This window comes from Euleptes europaea, chromosome 17 (assembly GCF_029931775.1).
Source record: "Euleptes europaea isolate rEulEur1 chromosome 17, rEulEur1.hap1, whole genome shotgun sequence".
Lineage (NCBI taxonomy): Eukaryota > Metazoa > Chordata > Lepidosauria > Squamata > Sphaerodactylidae > Euleptes > Euleptes europaea.
The window spans coordinates 17,069,011-17,091,080 of record NC_079328.1 but is presented as its reverse complement, the minus strand read 5'-3'; the positions used below and the strand labels follow the sequence as shown (position 1 = coordinate 17,091,080).

Genomic DNA, 22,070 nt, shown 5'->3' with positions numbered 1-22,070 from the left:
TGGGCATGCGGAAGGTCCCAGGTTCAATCCCCGGCATCTCCAGTTCAAGGGACTAGGCAAGTAGGTGATGGGACCCCTGCATGAGACCCTGGAGAGCCATGGAGAGGGGCCGTGGCTTAGTGGTAGAAGGTGTGCGGAAGGTCCCAGGTTCAATCCCCGGCGTCTCCACTTAAAGGGACAAGGCAAGTGATGGGAAAGATCCCTGCCTGACACCCTGGAGAGGGGCCGTGGCTTAGTGGTAGAACATCTGTTTGGTGTGCAGAAGGTCCCAGGTTCAACCCCCGGCATCTCCCGTTAAAGGGACCAGGCGAGTAGACGAGGGGAAAGACCTCTGCCTGAGACCCTGGAGAGCTGCTGCCGGTCTGAGTAGACAACACTGACTTTGATGGACCTTAATGGTCTGATTCAGCATAAGGCTGCTTCGTGTGTTCAGTGTTCTAGCTGGGAACCTTCGCCCAGACATAATTTTGGAGAGGCTGTGGTTCAGCGTGTAGAGCATCTGGTTGGCATTCAGAAGGTCCCAGCATCTCCCCGGCATCTCCAGTAGGTGATGTGAAAGACCTCTGCCTGAGACCCTGGAGAGCCGCTGCCGGTCTGTGTAGACAATACTGGCTTTGATGGACCAAGGGTCTGGTTCAGGATAAGGCAGCTTCATGTGCTTTGGGGAGGGGCCGTGGCTCGGGGGTAGAGCCTTCACTTGGCAGGCAGAAGGTCCCAGGTTCAATCCCCGGCATCTCCAGTTAAAGGGGCCAGGCAAGGAGGCGATGTGAAAGACCTCTGCCTGAGACCCTGGAGAGCCGCTGCCGGCCTGAGTAGACAATACTGACTTTGATAGACAAGGGTCTGATTCAGTATAAGGCAGCTTCATGTGTTCAAGAAGAAGAGGAGGGGGGCTTCAGGGTGGGGCCCCCAATTAAGGGAGAGTCACCGTGCTTCGATTCATCTCACTTCCCCTTGCTGGTTCTCCCTTAGGCTGACTGCAGGCGAGCCCCTCGTTGTCAACTCCTGCATCTCTTTGCTGCCTCTTGCTCCGCTCTGCAGTCATGAATGGGGAGCGGGTCCTATTGTCAGAAGAGGTGCTGGATGGCAGCTGGGCTGTGCTTGCATGGCCTGGCACAGAAAATCTCCCCCCAGCGCCATCTGCAACAGAGCTGGATCCAGCAGCAGGGCGAGTGGGGGTGGGGGAAACCCCCGGAGGTTATAAGCAGGGAGAACAAAGCCGGCCCTTAGCTGTTCTCGCCTCACCCGGAGTGCCACCCTCCCTGCTGGACTCCGCTGCTCAGTCTCTGCCTCTTTCCAGCACCTGTTGGGCATTTAGATCTGGCCCAACCTGTGCTTAATTAGGTTAAGAGCTTTAAGGATCATCTGGTGGGCATTCAAATCTGGCCTAACTTGTGTGTAATTTGGTTAAGAGCTTTGTGTGTGTGTAAAGGGCCATCAAGTCGCTTCCCACTCATGGCAACACTGTGAATTGATGTCCTCCAAAACGTCGAGTCTTTAACAGCCTTGCTCAGGTCTTGTAAATTGAGGGCTGTGGCTTCCTTTATAGAGTCAGTCCAACTCTTGTTGGGTCTTCCTCTTTTCCTGCTGCTTTCAACTTTTTCTAGCATGACTGTCTTTTCCAGAGACTCTTGTCTTCTCATAATGTGGCCAAAGTACGACAGCCTCAGTTTAGTCATGTTAGCTTCTAGGGTCAGTTCAGGCTTGATTTGATCTAAAACCCACTGATATTTTTTTTTGGCAGTCCACGGTATCGGTAACACTCTCCTCTAACACCCCATTTCAAAGGAATCTACTTTTTTCCTATCAGCTTTCTTTGTCCACCTTTCACACTCATACATAGTAATAGGGAATACAATGGCATGAATTAACTTGATCTTGGCTGCCAGTGACACATCCTTACACTTAAGAATCTTTTCTAGCTCCTTCCTGGCTGTCCTTCCCAGTCTCAGTCCCCTTCTGATTTCTTGGCTGCAGTCTCCCTTTTGGTTGATGATGCTTTAGGAGTCACCTGTTTCCTCCCCTTGCAGAGTCCTTTAAAAAGAACTGGTTAAACCTTCCTGTATACTTGTCCTCACTCCTCAGTGCCCATAAAGAAATGGCTATGGAACAATGGCTTTCATATTGTTTTCCAAGTCTCATCTCAAGGGGGGGATTAATTGGGGTTTTCCAAAGAGAAGAATGGTAGGTAAGCTTCCTTTGCATGGATGTGCCAATTTGCACCTGCTCTGTGTGGTCACAAGGAGAAGTGGGGTGGGTTTTAGAGTGCCTTCTGGGTTCACACAAGGTAACTGGCCAAACAATCCATGCGAGATGAGTGTTCACTGTGCGCCGCATCCAAGAATGATGTACACACAAGCAGATTCTCAGCAGCTGAGTGGACACAGAAGGGGTTTCCTGAAGGTAGCAGGTATAAAAGAATCCACCCTGTAGCTGTAATTGAAATGAGCGACTTCTACAAGGTGGCCCATTGGAAGTAAGGCCATCACAGTGGGCCAGGTAATCAGGGTGGTGGTGCGAATTCTGCCCTTGTTCTCCATGCTCTTGCTATCCTGTGTGTCCCTTGGGTGAGGCAGAACTGCCCTTCTGTTATAGCAATACTTGCATCAGATTCTACACAATTACTTGTTGGTCAAGGTCCTTGTGGAATCACAATATCTTCCTTTGTTATGGGGGCTGACTGATGATTTAATGATGCTTTCAGTTGTGTGTTGTGATTCTTTTTTGCTTCGCTTCCTTCCCACTAATCTCATTCTGATCCTCCCACTCTTTCACAGCGTCTCATTGCATCTACTAAGAGTACTATAGAACTGCTTGTGTGTGTGTGTGAATGGCTACCGCAGGTCATCCATGCATGTTCTGCATTGCTCATAGGAGAAGCTCTCCTAGAAAATACTAAAAAAGAGTAATTGGAATAAGTTGCCTGTGGCCTTCCTTTAGAAGCATGTGTGGGATTTTGAGTGCAAGTCTTCTCTTTCAAGGTGACTGAGATTCTGTACTCGCTTTGTTTTGCTTTAAAAATGTGATTTTTCCAATTCAAAAGTGTATGGATCAAATATAATTTCTTGATGCTTTGTATTTGTCTCAGATATCTTACTGAATGCTTTTTGCTACTTTTCTACTTCACTTGCAATATGATCAGGGCTTCATCCTGGTTTTGCAGTTTCATAAAGTCAAAGGCGGTTGAGCAGCAGCCTCATCCTGTGTTTCAGTTGGGCTGTCCATTCGTCTTAAAAGCATTCTGTGTCTGTTTGTGTGTTTACACGGTCACCCTAAGCCATATCTTCTCCGGGAATGAATGAAGTATACTAAAGATGATGCAAGATCTAATCGCTAGTCTGTCTCGTCTTTTGTGGCAAACTTGCAGAACAGCATTTTAAATGGTTTTTAATACAGAACTCAAGGAGCCCCGTGGCACAGAGTGGTAGGCTGCAGTCCTGTAGTCCAAGCTCTGCTCATGACCTGAGTTCGATCCCGACTGAAGTTGGTTTCAGATAGCCAGCTCAAGGTTGACTCAGCCTTCCATCCTTCTGAGGTCAGTGAAATAAGGACCCAGATTGCTGGGTGTAGATGACTGGGGAAGGCAATGGCAAACCACCCTATCCGCCTTATAAGTCGAGTATGGTCTAGTCGTGTGTGGGTATCAGTGGGGAGAATTCGCAGGGAGCTTTGCAGTTGGAATTTGTTGTTTGGTATTCGAACGTCTGGGTGTCACTCTGTCTCTAGACCAAGTAGAGGGTCACTTCTCAACCTTTTGGCTAAGATCAAGTGTGTAGTCTGCCTCATAAATGTTGTGATGTTACCCCATGGGTCAGGGGAGTTCTTTAATACAGAACTCAGTCTTGGGGATGGAAAGGTACATTTGTATTGAACATGGTGAGGGTGCTTCCAAACTGGTTCTACTGCTTTACCAGGGTTATACCTGTCTCTGCTCAAAAACCTAGAGTGGAAATATGGACCATGGCGTCAGTATTGCTGCAAGTAACATAGATGGTTTGTTGCTTTGTGTTGTGTGTGTGTTAAGTGCTGTCATATCGCTTCTGACTCATGGCGACCCTATGAATCAATGTCCTCCAAAACGTCCTGCCTTTAACAGCTTTGCTCAGGTCTTGCAAACTGAGGGCCGTGGCTTCCTTTGTAGAGCCAATCCGTCTCTTGTTGGGTCTTCCTCTTTTCCTGCTGCCTTCAACTTTTCCTAGCTTGATTGTCTTCTCCAGTGTCTCTTGTCTTCTCATAATGTGACCAAAGTATGACAGACTGCTTTGGAAGGGAAACGGGTGGCTTCCTGATGTGGTAGGGGACTAGCCATCTTGGCAGTCAGTACTGTGCATAGCTGTTGTGTCTAGCTGTGAGCTGGGAATTTGGGTTTATGGGTGTCACCAGGTATTGTCTAGATCGGGGTACTCAACCTTTTTGAGCCTGGAGGCACATTTGGAATTCTGACTTGGCACAGGGGGCGCTGCAACAAAATGGCTGGCCGCAATATGGTTGCCACAGGAGGCGGAGCCAGCCACAAAACGATTGCCTTAACTTCAATAACACAGTGTAGATCCTTGACAGTCATGGTAGGAAAAGTTGAGAGCAGCAGGAAAAGAGGAAGACCCAACAAGAGGTGGATGGACTCAACAAAGGAAGCCACGGCCTTCAATTTGCAGGATCTGAGCAGGGCTGTCAAAGATAGGACATTTTGGAGGACTTTCATTCATAGGGTCGCCATGAGTCGGAAGCGACTTGACGGCACTTAACACACACACAGAGAGATCCTTGTGCTGTGGTGGCAGCTGCTGTTCTGTATTTAAAAAAAACAAACCCTGCAACCTCCAATAGTCAATCAGAAGCCTTGCTGGGCAAAAGCCCTGCCTGGCCCCACCCACTTCCCAAAAACACTTGGTGGGTGCCAGAAAAGATGTCAGTGGGCGCCATGTTGGGGACTCCTAGTCTAGATGCTTTCAAACCTGTATTTACAGCCTAGAGGGCTAAAATTTGTTTTAAAGGGGGTGGAGGAGCAGGAGATAACTTGGAACACTGATGTGCCTGGCCAGTACGGACTTCTTCATTGGAAGAGCACAGCTGTGAAACTGAAGCTGTAGTGTAAGGCTTAGTTTATGATCCCATCTTGAATGTGGATTTTCAGCCCTATCAATTGCAAAGTCCTGGATTTTTTTTGCAATTTTTTTTGCAATTGCAAGGTCCTGGATTTTAAGAGCAAAAGGTGGAGATTGGGTTAGGGGGGCATTGACCAGTTTCCCCCAGACAGCATCTTTCCTATTCCTCTGTACTTCCCCTTCTGGCTGCACTCATTTCTGGCATCTCAGCCCAGCGGAGAGAAAAATGCCTGAAGTAGGTAACTGCAGGGACATCAGGGGGAAGGAGAGTACAGTGCGCACCCCCACCCCGTTCTTAAAATCTGCCTTCCCTATTTGAGGTAGAGATGGCTCTTCCACAGTCACGTCTACTTTGACTCCGAGCCGTTGGGGTGACCGTTGGCTGCTCGCTCTTCTGTTGGTGGGCAAGAGGTAAATTCAGGCCCCCAAGTTGTTCCTGTGTTCTGGCTCAGAAGGCTTTCCAGAAACCTATTAAGCATATGATCAGTCAGGAAGTGCCTCCTCCAGTAATTAGAGATGACACACAGTCTCTCACCGTAAATCCAGAAGCAAGATTGCTGTGATAAGGGCACTGTTAGTGTCTGGATGGAGAGTCATGATGTTTATGTCCTGGACGTTCCTCTGACTCACCTGGAAGTGTTTTGGAAAGGTGCGTGTGAAAATCCCAGGGCTGGATGTGATGCTTGAGGTTTGTGTAATGCAGTCAGCCCTGGATATATATTGTGTATGGGAACAAAATTCAGTTCCCCCAGAATTTCCGTTTTCATTATATCATATGTACATGATCAAGTTACCAGCTCTTATGGTTGTAAAGTCAAGCTTACGGATACGTAAGCAATGCCTGGCAATCTCGGAAGGCAAAGAGGTTTCACTGCTCAGAGGCAGTTTGGTGGGCCTTTGCCTTTCTCTTGTCATTTGTGAAAGCTGAATAAATTATGCAAAATAGTCCAAAAGAAGGGCAGATTTTTTTTGAACTGAATTATTTATAAAGTTAAAAAAAAGCTTTTTTTGTTGTGAAATGTTGATATTTTTTTCTTCAGCCCAAAGTGCATGCAACCCTTCATGTGTGAAATCGCCCAATACAATTCCTGAGAGATCAGATGTCTGAAACTTCTATTCATGTAGCCAATATCTGAAGGTTGTTTCTCTTATTGTTCTCGCAGTATTTTGTTATATTTGTTAGAAGTACAGAAAATAGATAGTAACAATCTGTAAGAGTAGTACAAGGGCTGTGGCATGTTTAGAGCAATCAGGTTGGTCAAGATCTGAGGTGCCTGAGGGACTTGGGTCCTCTGTGTGTTGTTGTGGTACATCTTGTAGAGTTGGAAGAAAACGGCGCAACAGTGCTTCCGCTCATTGCTGAATGGGGACAGTGAGGTAAGGTGCAGGGGGCTTGAGCAACTGCCCTTTGTGGAGCCGTTAAAATGCTTTGGGCTGTTTAGCTTGGAAAGAAGGCGGTTAGATATGATAGAGGTCCATAAAATCATGCATGGTATGGAGAGAGAGGACAGGGAGAAGCTTTTCTCCCTCTCCCATAATACCAGAACGCAGGGTCATCTGCTGAAGCTGGAGGGTGAGAGATTCAAAACTGATAAAAGGAAGTGTTTCTTCACACAACACACAGTTGAATTGTGGAACTCCCTGCCCCAGGATGTGGTGATGGCTGCCAACTTGGGAGGCTTTAAGAGGGGAGTGGACATGTTCATGGAGGAGAGGGCAATCCTTGGCTACTAGTCAGAATGAATACTAGTCATGATGCGTACTCTATTCTCTCTAGTATCAGAAAAGCATGCCTATTATATTAGGTGCCATAGAACATAGGCAGGATTATTCTGCTGCAGTTGTCTTGTTTGTGGGCTTCCTAGAGGCACCTGGTTGGCCACCGTGTGAACAAACTGCTGGACTTGATGGCCTTGGTTTGATCCAGCATGGCTTTTCTTATGTTCTTAAGTTTCCCAGATCATCTCGAAGCTGAAGGGAATTTAGTATTCATGTCTGAAGATGACTCAATTCCCTTTGCTGCCTGCTCTCTTCCTCTATATGAAAGCATAATTCAGGAAGTTCAGCCATCTGCTGGTCTAGAAGTCAGGGTGGCACATTATATTCTAAACTAGCTCCTTCCATATAGTTTAATCTAGGGAATTACTTGCCCTGACATGGGTAGCTTAGGTTAGCCTGATCTCGTTAGATCTCAGAAGCTAAGCAGGGTTGGCTCTGGTCAGTATTTGGATGGAAGACCACCAGTGAAGTCCTGGTACATTATATAGAGGTGGTTTGGAGTGGTGGACTGTAATCTGGAGAACTGGGTTTGATTCCCCACTCCTACACATGAACGGCGGATACTAATCTGGTGAACTGGGTTGGTTTCCCCACATGAAGCCAGCTGGGTGACCTTGGGCTACTCACAGCTCTCTTAGAGCTCTCTCAGCCCCACCTACCTCGTGTCTGTTGTGGGGAGGGGAAAGGAACGAGATTTGTAAGCCGGTTTGATTCTTCCCTAAGTGGTAGAGAAAGTCGGCATATAAAAACCAACTCTTCTTCATCTTCTTCTGCAGACCAACGCTGGCTACCCTCTGAAAAGACCTAGAATTAAATCTGTAATCAGATGAAAGCCCTATAGCTTCCTGCACCACGCTTTATTGGAGCAATGTCTTCTTGTTCAGTTTTTAGGCTGTTTTGGTTCTGGTGCATTACTGCAGCAAGCAGTGAAAAAGAAATTATTTTAATATAATTTTTAGAGTTCTCTTACATCCCACCTAATGAAAAATGGGGAGGAGGGGGAAGTCAAAAGCTTGCACGCGCTCCCTGATGAAAGCCCGCCTGATCAAAAGGCCTGTGCTGCCTCCTGAATGTCTTTTATTGTTGAAAGGGGCGAGAATAGGAAGCTAATAAAGGTTTCTCAGTCATTGGGTGGCGATAGGTTTCTGTGTCAAAGCCCCTGGTGATGGAAGTGTGGTGTGCTTCTAAGCATCCCGTGTCTCATTCCGAATACCTGACCAGACAGCGTGATTTTTAATCATCTTCCTGATCGCTAGACACAATGATGTCATTGTCGGTCTCGGCTGCACGGTGAGGCGGTGCCTTCTCGGGTTTCCCCAGGATCTATTCTTTCCTTTCAAGTTTTTGCTCTGTCAATGTATGAATCGATGGTGCAGCACCGGGATATTTATACTGTAGTTGGCCTTCTGTCCTGGGGAACCTCTGGAATTAGCAGCTCATGGGCTGATTGGCTTGTGAAGGCAGATTGGGTTTTTATTATTATTATTTTTTATTTATTTTATTTTTTATTAATTTTTTTATTTTATAATTAAGGGGATACAAAAAGGAAAAAAAGGGAAGGGTGAACCGTTTGATATACAAAAACAATATGGCAATTTCAATTAAGAGATAAACTTGGTCAATTACAGTAACATATAACAAGACTAAATACTGATCGAATGCGATATAATATATCTCAAAAAGTAATTATAAAAGTATAAAAATCATTCAAACTATCTAACTCTGAGACATTAAAAATATAGCATATTAAAGCCCAGCATTTACTTAGCAAGCAGCTGAAACATATTAGACATGTTGAATAGAGCATTGCCTGCTATTCATTTTCGTACTAGTCAGTATGTGTCATTCATTTGATTAACTGGAGGTCATGTAAGTGTAAAATGATTCCCACTTTTCATCAAATTGTTCTATATGTTCGTTAAAATTTGGATTTAACATAAAAGTCATTTTGGCCATACTGGCATAGTCCAACAATTTTTCTTTCCAATCTTCTATTTTGGGTATTTGCATTTGCTTCCAAGTTCTTGCTAGAACCGTTCTGGCTGCTGTTGTGGCATACTTAAAAACATCATGAAATCTCAAAGGCAAATTTGATGGGACCATACTAAGCAAGTAATATTTGGGGTCTAGTGTTACCTTCGTTTTCGTTATTATCTGTAGTTCTCAATACTGACTTTGATGGACCAAGGTTCTTATTCAGTATATGGCAGCTTCATGTGTTCGTGTGTTCACTGCCCTGCCCTGCGTTGAGACAACAGAGGAGATGGATTTGTGTGCGTGTGTCTTTTCTCTTTGCGCTAGAGTTCGGGCAAGTAAACTGGTCAGCAGTACATTCAGGATAGAAACCATCAAGAGCTTCCCATGCTGTTCAATTAACTGAAGGAATTCACTGCCACCAGATGTAGTGATGACCGCTGCATGGTGTGGAGGGGTGCAGATGTGGTTTTTGGTGCTTGTGATCAGCAGAGGTGTGGTAGGCAACAAAGGGGGAGGACAAGCAGTGTGCTCAGTATCACCCCAATCTAGGCTTGCAGAGTGTGTTTCTCCGCAGCAGTCTGCTGGTGACTTAAAGAGAGTCAGATAAAGGTTAAATTTGCTGGGGTGGGCACCTGGTCGACAACTGGGTTAGGAATGGTTGATGATGCAGAAGCGGGTGGGATGGGGTTTTCTGGTGGGATAGATGAACAAGGGCAGATTGATTTTGAGTCTTTGGATTCCATTCTGGGTTTGGTGGAGTAGAGATGTCAAGGCTTAAAAAAAAAACCTGGAAGAGTTCAGAAGACTCTCCCCCCCCCCATGCTGTTTCCTTCCTAGAAGTATTTTGAACTTTTTCCAACATAAAAATGATTTTCTTTTTTGGAATGAACGAAAAGCTTTACGAGACAAGGTTTTGTGTAAAAATCTTCATTTTGAGTGAATAGGACAATCTGCAGCATTAGAAAATGGTTCCTGTGTATGTTCTAAATACATCCTTGGATATGTGTTGCATAGTTTTAAGTGGGATGTTGTCCGTAGCTAATATGCTGAAATGATTCTGTTGATGATACACTGCAAAAGTGTTCAGTGACTTCAGTGCTGTAATGTTTAACAATATCCAAATATCCTTCTGGTCCTATAGAGCAGAGGCTTCGCTTTTCTGCTACACTTTTGTTTACTACAAAATTTGTGATTTCTTTTTTCAGCTTTTCAGATGGCAGAATTAAGGTATATGTTCTAAGGCAATAGTTCTCAACCTTTTTCCGACCATGGCCCTATTCTGACCTTGTTTCCTTCCTGCGGCCCCCCTGTCCTACCAGTAGAAAGGTAGCTATTTAAATGTTTTGTTTGCAAATAGCCAAGGAACAGAGAAGCATAAACATCCACACAAAATGCACACATGCAGCTCTTATTGGGAAACTGAAATTTACAAAAAATACCCCACAAAAAGGGAATACAACACGCTAATAAACCACTGTTCTAAAGTAGCATCCAGTGTAGCAGTTCAAAGTTCTCACTCTCCGTCTTCATTATTAGGCTTATTTGCAGCTTGCTGAAACCTCAAGGTACTAACACAGCAGAGTTACAACAGTCCAAGTCCGCTGATGTTATTGAGCTCAGAAGGATGTACGTAACTGCTAAGGACAAAACTGTAACGCGTTTAAAGTTCATAAATGTGCCAAACAGCACAATGCTTTATGTTGCTCAAGTTTAGGCTTGGTAAGAAAGTAATTATTGGATATATTTAAACATCCCCCCCCCCATTTCTTTTCTTTTTTTTAGAGGAAACAGCAGGAACCTTCCCTCCAAATGGCCTGATAACATCCAGAATCTCTAGGTGTGGGTTCAGGGTCATTTTACAGCACACAATTCTTTTTATTAGTAGCAAGCAAAATATCTCAGTGTGCAGACTTTCAGATTTTCCATTTTTACTAGTAGCCGTGAATGCCCCTCTCCTCCATGAACATGTCCACTCCCCTCTTAAAGCCTTCTAAGTTGGCAGCCATCACCACATCCTGGGGCAGGGAGTTCCACAATTCAACTATGTGTTGTGTGAAGAAATACTTCCTTTTATCAGTTTTGAATCTCTCACCCTCCGGTTTCAGCAGATGACCCCGCGTTCTGGTATTGAGAGAGAGAGGGAGAAAAGCTTCTCCCTGTCCTCTCTCTCCATAACATGCATGATTGTATAGACCTCTATCATGTCTCCCCTTAACCGCCTCCTTTCCAAGCTAAACAGTTCTAAGCATTTTAACTGCTCCTCATAGGGCAGTTGCTCTAGTTCCCTGCTCAATTCAGGAGTGCAAAATAGCCCAGACCACTTAGGCTATAGTATTTCCTACAGTTATCTAACCCAGCCTATTAAACTTACCTTGTGGGACTTCTAAAAGGTAGTAATAAGGGCATGTTGTACTGATGGCTGTAATATGGGATAAAGTTACAGACAGTATAGTACAATTTATAGAGGTAAATAACTTTTTTTGTGGTGCTCCACCTAAAGTTCCTTTTTGTGCTGTTGCTCCGCTGGTACTTAGCTTTGTGGTCGTGCTTTTAATTATGGCTTGTAATAGCAAAGATTACCCTGGGACAGCTTACTTAGCAGAACTGTTTTCAGGCTAACAGTAAGATACAGCTTCCTGCTTGGGTTGCACAACTTTTGGGAAATGCATAAGGTCATTGATCAAAATATGAATCTGTTGCAAAACAACACAGATGTTTGCGTAGCTTGCCCAGTTGCACAATCGGAATGGTGCGCGATGTCAGCTGCACTTCCCTTGGACGTTCTGATGATGTGACTACTGATCTTGTGCATTTTTGTTTCCAGTTCCCATATTTATTTTCCAGTTTGCTATATACCGACAGCTGTCATAAGCCAATGTTTTGTGGTTTCCTCAGATCAGTTCCTCTAATACCGACCTGGGTGCAGGCATCAACAAAGTCTTACTTAATGCTGCTTCCCTGAAAATTCAGCATTTTCAGAAATTCAGCATTTTTCTGTTACTTATAATAGAAGGGAAATGGAAATGATGATCATCTACCAAGTATATTGATGGGTTGCATATACCAAGTTTCCCTGGTGACGCAAATAGCACCCCCTGGGGCTGTTAAAGGGCAGGAAAATGATGGGTAGGGGAGGCTAAAGTCCATTCTGCCCATGTGCTGGACTCCTGATCGAAAGTGGCCCTGTGTGCCTGGGAATGGAGTTCTGAGCATGGAGTTCACAATCTGTGCCTGGTTGTCAGGATCCGTGGAGGGTGCAAGGGTAATATAATATAATATATTATATAATATAATCCTTGGAGGGTGCAAGGTCACCCAGCAGGCTTCATGTGGAGGAGTGGGGAATCGAACCTGGTTCTCCAGATTAGAGTCCACTGCCCTTAACTAGTATACCATGATGGCTGTTTTCCTAGTGCCTACCCCTAGTGAATCACTGACCCTATTTTGTCCTAACTTTCTTTGCAGAGGTTTTGGAGAGGCCCTTTCCAAAATAAATAAATGAATAAATCTTTGTGTGCTTGTAGTGAAGGAAATTGCTGTTCCTGGTATTTTCAATTCACATTATATCTAATTATGAATGTGGCCCCAAGTGTCTGGATCAAAAATCTGCCAATGGATCCAGGTACCTATTGGAGACATTTTTCTATAAACCTGGGGAGTTCTTGTTTTAACTTCCTGGATTTTATGCAAATGTGAAGGGAACCCCCAGGAATCTCATTTCAAACTGCCACAAAAATGAGAGTGGGGGATTATTTTGAAATCTTGGCAACCCACGGAATATTCCCTGCACTGAGTGGCTCACAGTACTGCAAGGGGAACTGTGGAGCTTCCCTTGGAAGTAAATTTGGCTACCTTGGGTACCCTACTGCATTCTTTGGGCCTCATCCTCCCTGCTCTGATCTGCCTATCCACTGGCCAGTGGCTTTCTGTTTCAAGCAGATGACCGGCAGATGGCCAGGCTTGAAGCAGGAAGGGGGCGGGAGGTACTTTCAGCTCCAAACCCCTACATTAGCTTTCCGGAGCTGGGGGCATTCTATATAATTTTCTCTCCCAGCACTGTCCCTTAGCTGGTAGAATGGGGTTTGCCATCTGCTGTGAGTAGGGTTGCCAGGCCCCTCTTTGCCACCAGTGGGAGGTTTTCGGGGTGGAGCCTGAGGAGGGCGGGCTTAGTGAGGGGAGGAACTTCAATGCCATAGAGTCCAATTGCCAAAATTGTTTTCTCCAGATGAACTGATCTCTGTTGAAGGCTTTCACGGTCAGAGTTCATTGGTTCTTGTAGGTTATCTGGGCTGTGTAACCGTGTAAAATTGTGTAACTGTGTAAAATTCCAAGACCACGGTTACACAGCCCGGATAACCTACAAGAACCAATGAACTGATCTCTGTTGGCTGGAGATCAGTTATAATAGCAGGAGGTCTCCAGCTAGTACCTGGAAGTTGGCAACCCTAGCTGTGAGTCTTCGCAGGTCCCCACAACTTTGAGGGGTTAAGTTTTACATAATTATGTTTCACCCTTTGCTTCCAGTATTTCCTGCCCCTTGAATCTGCTGCTCCCCTTATCTGTCTTAAATAAAATGCCTGCTTCTTGAGCATTTACTACATAGCATTTGAAGAAATGGGTTTTACCGTAGTCCAAAAAAACTTATGCTGGAATAAGATTTTGTTAGTCTGTAATTTGCTGCAAACTTCTCAAATCAAATCATTTATAATTACAGCCAAAGGCCAGCATAAAATGTAAAGCTGCAAACTTCTGTTTTTTTGAGAGTGTGAGATGTCTCTGTGTAAATGCATGTAGGTGAAACTTATGAGCGCAGCAATGAGTGGGCTTAGACTAGAGTGACTCTGTTTAGGATTGCACTTTTAAGGTACCATGAAACACTCTCTGGTTAATCTTCCTGTACTTTGGTCAGGCCACACCTGGAGTGTTGTGTGCAGTTCTGGAGGCCTCACTTCAAAAAGAATGTGGACAGAACGGAGCAGGTACAGAGGAGAGCGACGAGGACAATCAGGGGCCAGGAGACCAAGCCCTACCAGGAAAGGCTGGGGGAATTGAGAATGTTTAGTCTGGAGAAGAGGAGGTTGAGGGGGGACATGATTGCCCTCTTTAAGTATTTGAAGGGCTGTCACTTAGAGGAGGCCAGGGAGCCGTCCTGTTGGCAGCAGAGGATAGGACTTGCAATAATGGGTTTAAATTGCAGGTAGTAAAGGTACCGGCTGGATATTAGGAAAAAGTTTTTTAACATAAGAGTTGTTCAACAGCGGAATCAGTTACCTAGGGAGGTGGTGAGCTCCGCCTCGCTGGCAGTCTTTAAGCAGAGGCTGGACAAGCACTTGTCAGGGATGCGCTAGGCTGATCCTTCATTAAGTAGGGGGTTGGACTAGATTGCATGTATGGCCCCTTCCAACTCTATGATTCCTCAAACAATAGTATTTTTCTGGTTTGGCTTATGACATCGTATCTGTTCTGTACTGCCTGCAGGCTGATAAATATGTGTAACAGAGAAATTGTAGACGAACATCTACTTTAGAGGCAGCTTTTAAAAGGTTCCACTGAATTCTGAAGGCCGCTGTTCTGTGCCACGTTTTTGCTGACTTGTTGAAGCTGAAACACCGAAGCTCATTGCCCACGCGGCTTGTCCTGGGAAATTCTGTGTATATGCTTGTAGATTAGCCGCATCCTTCTTTCCTTCAAATTATTAGATTCCAGTAATTCCCTTTGGCAGTTGTGCCTCTTGATAATCAAGTGAGCTTTCTGCAAAGTGCTCATTTGAGAATGCTGCAGACACAAGAAGGCGTTGAACTAGAGGCTCTGGCAGTGGCAGTTAGCTTGAATGGAAGCCCTTTGGAGAGTATCTACTGGAGAAGAGTCTCTGTCTTTTTCACAATGAATGGTCTGTCCTAATACCACGGATTACCTGATGCAGAAGAGGCTAGTGTCTGTATTTTTAAATCTGTGTGCAGGTCCTGAAATTTTGACATTATTTATGCAAGGTGAGAAAAGGTGATCCTGCTGCGGTCCTCTTTGTTGCAAAAGAGGCCGTTTGAATATTTGCCTCTCTCCGTATGTTTAACTTTAGGGGGCCTCATGACAGGCAGGATTGTATTAAAAGGACAACAGGGACCAGTTTTACCAAGTGTATTTACATGACATTTACTGTACCTTGACAACTTGGGTTGGGCCAGAAGCATCTAAAATAAAAGTTAGTATAGCCTGCAGAAATTAAAATTGAAAAGGAATGTGCAAAACAGTATGGGAAATCTGACACTGTAAATGTCGGGGGGCTCAGCTGAGGAGGGGTGCTTGCTGCCCAAACTCCATTTTTGGCCTAGGTCAGGGGTGTCAGGTGGTCCTGATCCGGCCCCTTGAGAGCTCTTATCCAGCCCACGGGCCAGCCGAGGCAGCCACCCCTTCCCCCAGTCCCAATCTGGGCTGGCGAGGCACGGCACGGCCCAACCAAGTGACATTTATGTCATATCCGGCCCTTGTAACAAATGAATTCGGCCCCCCTGGCCTAGGTGGTGAACTTTGGCCTCACCTGTACTGTTGCAAACTGCACGCTCAGGAGGGAGAACGTTCCTCCAGTAAGGAGTTGTCCCTGTGCATAGAAAATTAGTATGTCAAGAAGGCGGCTTGGCTAGAATCTTTCTTCCTAGCATTTCTTGTGAGTAGAATCTTTTTTTTTTACATATAAGACATTCAGCCACATGCGCTCCCTCTTTCAGTCTGCTGTGGTCTAGCCCTAGACAGTGAGAACCTTTCTCACCTGCACCAGGTAGACTTTGGGATCTGTTGTCTTCCTTGGCTGTTCCTCCTACCCACCTTCCAATCTGTAGGAAGAAATGCGTTCTAGAAGAACTGTAGCTGAAGTGTGCATAGCATTGAATAGGTAGCTGAAATTATTTTATATTATTTACTTTGTTTATAGTCTGCCTTTCTCCCTGAAACTCAAGGTGGATTATTTATTATTTATTTTATTTAAAACATTTCTATCGCCTTTCCACCCAAATAGGGTCTTCAAGGTGCATTATATGGTGTAAATCGGAGCGAGCAATAGGATGAGACATCTAATAAGCAATGTAGTGGGACTAGGATTACAACAATTTGAAACAGAGCATAGAGTATTTGATGTGATATTTTAAACAGTGCATAAAATGGTATTCCGTAAGTATGAAAACAAAAATGTGAAAGTAGGATAATACATACAACAGGCAGATAATACATAATATACATTCTGGCATAGTTCATAGACCCGTCCCCTTTTTAAAATCATCTTTCTGAACCATTTTGTTTTATAGCCCTATTGTGTGTGTGTGTGTGTGTGTGTGTGTGTGTGTGTGTGTGTGTTAAGTGCCGTCATATCGCTTCTGACTCATGGCAACCCTATGAATCAGTGTCCTCCAGAACGTCCTATCGTTAGCGGAATTGCTCAGCTCTTACCTTGATAAAAATGCCCTCCTGAACAATTGTGTTTTACGTAGCTTGTGGAGTGACAGAAGCATGCGGGCCTTTCTGACCACCTTTGGCAGGCCATTCCATAAGGTAGGGGCCCCAACAAAGGATGTATGGGTGGAGCAGCTGTCGATCTTGCCCATTTTTAGGGTGGCATCAACAGAAGGCTCTGCTTGGATGAATGGGGCTGTCATGGTGGATCACAGCAGGAGAGGTAATCCTGTATGTAGTCCAAGGCCATGAAGGACTTTATATGTGATAACAGGTCAGCAGTAGTAGACAAACTTTCTTGAGATAACTTGCCAACACTACTGACCTTCAAATGCAGTAAGTTCTGCTGCCGAGTTTGTGATGGACTCCAGGGTCCCCCGGTTTGAAAGTTCCTAGCATCAATAAAGTCCTAGAGACACCAGCAGTGCAACAGCCTTAATGGTTGAGAGCAAGTTTGAGACAGTAGGACAAGCGCTCTTATCTCTTTCTTTCAGTGGTTCATGTGTAGATCAGGTTATCCACAGTGGAAGTCCTTACAGCTGAATGGCTTTTGCAGTGTGTTTGTATAGAGTGGCTTTTAATATCTGATCAACAAAGGGGGCTGTACTATTATTGTGTCTGTGCCACTTAAGTGATGAGTTTCTGTCTTGGCCAGCGCTTGAAATGTCTGACTATTTGGAGAAGTCTTGCACACACCATTTTGTTACCCCCTGAGACTGTGCTGGATTTTTAAAAAAAAAATTAAAAGAATTTTAAGCCTCAGTATTTTTGGCTGGGTGAAATGTTGAAACTGCTGGAATGGATCACATTGATGTCTCGTTTCCTTTTATCCTTTAGAAGCTCCTTGATCCATTGATCTTGAGCAGCCTATATCTAGTGTTTGAGGGATATAAGGACTGAAACAAATCTTGCCGCTGATAATGTAGCCTTGGGATCCGTATCGCTTAGTAGAAAAGGCATTATGTCAGACACAGAGGCATTAGATTTGCATGTTAAAAGGGGGGGGGGAGATATAATGTGATCGAAGTTCCTCGTAAAAGTGGCATTCCAAGAGGGCATGAGCTAGTGAATCGATAGAGCCAGAAGAGCAAGGGCAGGTCCTGTCTGGATATGGCATATTCAAAATTCTGCCCTGCATAACCATAGAGGGGTTAGCATTCAATCTAGCTAAACAGAAGGCTCTAGAAAGACGAGGAGTTGTCAAATAATATGTATAAGCAGGCAAACCACGTGGTGGTGGTATTCCGAAGAACTGGGATGAACAAATGCGGCGAGCACGAAAAGTAGTGCTGTTAGTTGGTGAAAGCTTCAGTTTTCCCAAGCTCTAATAACATATCCTGCGAGAAGCCCAACAGTGACAGCTTCTCATCTAAGATTTTTTGCCATGAGGACATTGATGTCTCCACGGACAAGGCTGTATTGGGGGATGCGTGATTTTGCCGTCAAGTCGCAGCTGACTTATGGCGACCCCTTAGGGTGTAGCAATGTTCTGCACATAATTAAGAGGGGAACTTCACTTGCCCTACCTGCACTTGCGGAGGGGGAGATCCAACGGGCAGCCCAGTGTTAAGAGTAAACCAGCTTTTTGTGTGGGTTACAGTTTCCTCTATATGTGCAGGATACTCGGAGCTCTTGTAGCTGTTGAAAGACTGAAATTTGTACTCATCTTCTGAGGTATTTAGGCTCATAATCTTTCACTTCACTGCTCCGCTTGCCTCCTGGTAACTTCTCATTGCAGGAGTAGCAGGAGCTCAGAGTGAGACGTGGGAGTGTGTTTGCCAGTGATTCATGCATTGCAGATGGGTGAAGATTGGCATGCTAAGCAGTGAAGAAATAGAGTTGGGTCTGTCTATTAAAGGGCATCAGAATGATGAGTTGGCATGTTGTCAAATAGGCAATCCTGGTGTATACGAGATGGGGAGCTTCTTCCAGTTGAACGGACAGACGCAGACCTATTTGGAACAGTATCTGTGCTGTCTGTTAGTTATCTTTTTGCACAGTGCACACGCTTGAAATTTTTAAGCAGCTTACAGCTTTTTTCCTGGTGACTTTCAGTGGAATACTGATAGTCCAGGTACTATATGATGATGGTCCCCTCCCTTTTTAATGAGCAGCTCTGAAAGTTTTTTCTGTGCTCCTTCATACCCGTCAGCCAGCCTCTGGTTAAAAGTTACCGGCCAGCGAGGAAGCTACTTGCAGTCTCCATTCAAAGTTGTGGGACTGATTAGAACATTGGTCAAGGCCTTTTGAGTCGTGACCCTGTTGAATTAGCTACTCTCTGAGACCTGATTTTGTAGGCCATCAGCAGCCAACGCAAACATTTTATTTTGCTTTTAAAAAGGAGTTGATATGGTTCTCAATGCATTGTTTGGAGGATGGAAGACTCCATGGGGCAGAGACTGGGAGAGCCAAAAGGCTAGATAGTATTTCTTCCTCTTGGAGCAGGAAGATCAGGACTGACAGCAGAGGGGGTGGACTCCCAAGGGGTGAGATTATGAATTCTCAGGGCATGAGGAAGGAGCCCTCTTTGTTCACATTCTTACACTGACTCTTGGCTCTAGCAGTGAAGAACTAAACCTTTACATCAGGACTCCCTCTTGACTACATGTTGAAGAAGAAGAAGAGTTGGTTTTTACATGCCGACTTTCTGTACCACTTAAACAAGAATCAAAGTGGCTTACAATCACCTTCCCCTCCCCACAACAGACACCCTGTGAGGTAGGTAAGGCTGAGAGAGTGTGACTAGCCTAAGGTCACCCAGCTGGCTTCATGTGCAGGAGTGGGGAAACAAATCCAGTTCACCAGATTAGCGTCCGCTGCTCCAATCCACCGCTCAACCACTACACTATGCTGGAAAATAGGATAAATCTCAAGTGTGAGAAGTAAGATAATGAAGGACTTCTAAATGCTGCAACTTCAAGAATTATTAGCCTATCCTAATTAAACATTGTTTAGGATAAGTACAGAGTTTGAGGTTTAGAGGATTGCATGTTTTCACCTTTTCTTTTTGTTCTTGCTCAACTTGATATTTGTACAGATCATGTGCACCCTTTTTGTTTGTTAAACTTTCTTATGTTTCGAATGCTGTAAGTCTGATCTCTGTAAATACACAGTGCCTCTTTGGCCCTGCTTTCTGAAGAGCGGTAAAGGAGGGGGAAGCAAGTGAGTTCGCCATCCCTTGAACACATTCGCTCAAAAATGCATTTCATAGTCCCTGCTCTAGCTAGTACAGGCAATGTAGGAGATGCAGCAGCTTGGCGGAGACATTGAACAGCACTACAGATACAGAGTTCTAGAGGTACAAATTCATCTTGTAGGAGGTACTGTTTTAGATTTGTTGATGGCAATGGTTACAAAGCAGAGAGAAGCTGATGCACCCAGGAGTAGACAAAAGGGGCCACCTCACCAGGTGGGGCCTGAGACCGCCACAGGACTTTTCCAAGCTCCTGGACCAAGAGGGAATGGGGTTTGTGAAACTATTTCCTCACAGTGTACTCTCTGAGGACTGCTGGGGAAATCCTGTTTGCAATGTTAAGACCACGCCATCAGCGCTGTAGAGGTCTGCTCTGATAGATACAGAATTGGGTGGAAGGAGAGAGCCCATACACCTTCTTTTCTCTCTCACATTGCACATGTGCAGACAGCTTCTTCCGGCTTGCAAAAGGGGCCAGGTTCAAGAAAATTCCATTTGCTGATGGGAGCTCATACTAGTAAAAGATTCCATAACAGGGGGCACAGCCAAGTCCACCAGTTGGGCAAAGAGTGGCACACTGGAAGCACATAGGGAAGAACCACCAAGAGCTACCTCAGCGCCCGGGCAGGTCAAATATGGAAGGAGGTGAACCCCAAGATTCATTTGCTTTGGATGTTAAAAGTCTGAGTGCTTGGAAGTCAGCCCAGAAACCAACCGGCGATCAGCACAGAGGGAACAAAACAGAAGGACTATCCGGCCGGAAGCCTTCTCCTACCACCAATCTGGCTGCTCCATTCTAGACTAGAGGAATTGTCTTAATACTCTGCAAAGACAAACCCACACAGAGTGCAACACAGCAGACCGGGCACGGCAGCTTTTGGTACTAGCAGAGTTATCATCTTCAACACCTCTGGCTTTTTTACTCCCAAGCAATATTTTCCACTCATGTACTTCATCTCCAGTGCTTTTGGAACTTCAGAAAGTGCTCAAACAACAATTAATAAGTTTTTGAATATCAACAGGATTATCAAACTAATGTGAAACCCTCTACGAGTTCTCAAAATGCTACAGCTAGTAGGTTTCTTTAGGCAGACGAGATTGTGGCTTCTTCTGGATGGGTTTATTCTGGCTTGGGTTTTTTGTAGCTAACGGCACAGAGAGCAGATGTCATACCCCACAGCAGCCAGAGAAAGAACCCCACTTGTTAAAATGGGAGGCACTGCAGGCAGCAGCAATCAGAGAAAAACACTCCAGCTGCCGGAGACCTAATCATATTGTGGGAGAAAGTGCAGAACTAAGAGAAGGGAACAATTACTTTGTGTATGTAATCTTTGTTCAAAGCATAAGCATGTGATTAAGTTTATTCCTGAAATCTGATTTTGCAGCTGCTATCGGAATGGGCCTCAGGCACTATTGCCTAGCCCTTACGATAGGCTCCTATCTACAGGGGACCACTTTGCACATGGGGGAAAGAGTACAGACCACATGCCCCCCAAATGGACAATGTAACATGCAACCCAAGTACATTCATACAAGAACAGGCCACATTTATATGTTCTTCCCCTTACAAGGGGGCGGGGAAGAAAACTACACTTAGCATAGGAATGAGACAGGAATGGGTTCCAGCATCCAGTGACAGTGTGCTCAGTCCCAACTAGCGGCTTCTTAAGGGCCCTGTCTCATTTCCCAGTGTTGTACTATGTCTTCCTGTTTTGGACAGGGTGATCCACAGAGAAGAACTGGAATGAGACTCAGTTAGTTGGGTGAAATCAACAGAACATTGGACTGAGATCAGGATAAGTCAAGCTGAAGTCCTTGCTCTGCCATGAAACCTATTGAAGGTTCTTGGGTAGTTGTTGAGCTGTCATCTCTCAGCCCGCCGCACATCACAGGGTTGTTGAGAGGCCAATAGGATGTTGGGAGGCAACCAGAACAGAAACCAGGGCTCTGGGTGCATTATTCTTTTTGTTCGTTTGAGGAGGGGGCAGATAATCTTTTTTTTTTAAGACATACTTTTAAAAACTTTTTAAAAAGTAAAGATGTATAAAAACGGAAGACTGAGCCCATGTCACCCTGACTTGGATAGCCCTGGCTAGTTCCATCTTATCAGATTTCAGAAGTTAAGCAGGGTTGGCTGCGAGAAGATGAAGATGACGAAGAGGTGGTGGTAGTAGTAGGTTTTTATATCCCAATTTTCTCTACCTTTAAGGAGTCTCAACCCACCTTCTTTTCCTCTCCCCATAACAGGCATCTTGTGAGGTAGGTGGGGCTGAGAGAGTCCAATGAGAATGGTGACTAGCCCAAGGTCACCCAGCAGGCCTCATGTGGAGGAGTGGGGAAACCAAACCCGGTTCACCAGCTTAGAGTCCACCGCTCCTAACAACTACACTGCGCTGATTAGTATTTGGATGGGAGACCACCAAGGAATACCAGAGTTGCTACGTAGAGGCTGGCAATGGCAAACCACCTCTGGATGTCTTTTGGCTTGAAAACCCCAGGCTGTGACTTGACCAGGAGGGAGGGGAGCCCACATCAGTTGATCAAGATGACTGTCCTATCCAGAATCATTCTCAGAA

General features: G+C 45.1%; 1 protein-coding gene across 2 annotated transcripts in view; it reads left to right on the top strand.

Moving 5' to 3' along the window:
• KIAA0930 (KIAA0930 ortholog) overlaps positions 1-22,070 on the top strand; it is a 44,765-nt gene that overhangs the window by 580 nt on the left and 22,115 nt on the right. The window lies entirely within an intron of this gene.